Here is a 1658-nt window from a genome sequence, read left to right on the forward strand (position 1 = left end):
TAACAATGGCCTCCTCTGCCTCCCACGAATCAAACAACAATGACAGTCGAGTTCAATCCACCGGCGCCGATAGTCGTGCTATCGTGTTCCTTCCCATGAAGCCAAACAACCACGCCATTGAACTAAGAAACACACTGTTCGACGACCGGTTTGCCGTCATGATCGAGTTCTTCAAGAACTGTATTCTCCTTCCCGCCCTGACCCTTGCTGACACTGGCGTACCATTAAAGTACGTCCAATAGTACTGGCAAACATGTAAGTTCCATCCCGACAGCCATGGAATCATAGGGGACATGGATGCCCCAAACGATATGATATGCTAGCTCAAAATATCACGGGCTAAAGTTTCTAGAGTTCTGTGCATTCCCAGTCGACGGGAGCATGGAATTGCAGAATATGACGAACCACCCACCACCGACGACATCCTACGCTTTGTTAAAATGCTAGTTAGAATCGTGACCTACGCAACGTCTTAGACTTCAAATGCCAATTCCTCCCGCCAATGTGGAACATGTTCTTCTCCATCCTCAACAGGGCCCTCACATGCAAGCTAGGGTCCTTGGACCAAGGGAACATCAACATCATGACAATCATGTACGGGCTGTTCTTCAATCTCAACCTTGACTACGCCTTTCTCATCTACAATGAGATCCACTCGGCGGTGGTCAAGAAGTGCAAACTTCAAGCCGCTGGCAATATTTTATCTGTGGTTCTCTTCCCTTGTTTCCTCGCCCTCTTCATTGGGGACGCAATGAGGAAACATGGACTACCAGCTGAAGAGCCCTTCACTCCAGTCTACAAAATGCACGCCCATCGACCAACCCTATCGAAGGAGGGTTACACCATCAACCGTCCACTCTTAAGGGCTATGCTCAATGTCATTCCATTGACATTTGAGATACGCCAAACATATGAACGCTCTATGCTATCCCAGGAACCGAGGGCAGCTACCCCAGAGCGACTAGAGCCGTCCCCATCACCAAGCGAGGGAGCACATGAGACATCTTCATCGGATGATGAAGACGATGATGATGATGCTACTCATCGTGCCTCCTGCTCGTCGGTTTATTCAATCATAGATTCCAACACAAAAATAGAACTCAGCGCAAGTATACACCTCGACCTATTGTCGTCTCGTAACAAGTAATAATGGTAAAAGGTACCAGATATCGTTCTCACAGAGATAGCTTGTAAAGTTATTTCAAAAGTCCAGTTTATAAAAATTAATTTCAGATGGCGAATCGAGGGATTTGATTTATCTAAAATGGGGAGGGTTGATTAACAACTAAGAAAATATCAGTCTTAAGAAGAAGCACAGGGTGCAACAGTTGATTAAGACATTAAACAAATGATTCAGCAAAAAGGTGACGTAGCAATCCTTTCACAATTATCTAAAATCAATAAATGATTTTATATAACTATAATAGTATCAACTATCGAGTCAGACGGCCTCCCAAGAGCACAAACCGGTCAATATGCTATCGATACGATATCATTTATGTTAGACGTCGTGAATCCTAGCACAACATAGTGTTACCATCCTACACCGTAGGAGTATAGCGTTTGTCAGACACTAAAGCTATTTATAGCCTTCTCCTATTACCTCAGGTTTTGAAAGTCAATACATTTTTATACACAAAATTAGTTGTCAATTAATT

This window comes from Cynara cardunculus (genome assembly GCF_001531365.2).
Source record: "Cynara cardunculus var. scolymus isolate 2C chromosome LG 1, CcrdV1, whole genome shotgun sequence".
Lineage (NCBI taxonomy): Eukaryota > Viridiplantae > Streptophyta > Magnoliopsida > Asterales > Asteraceae > Cynara > Cynara cardunculus.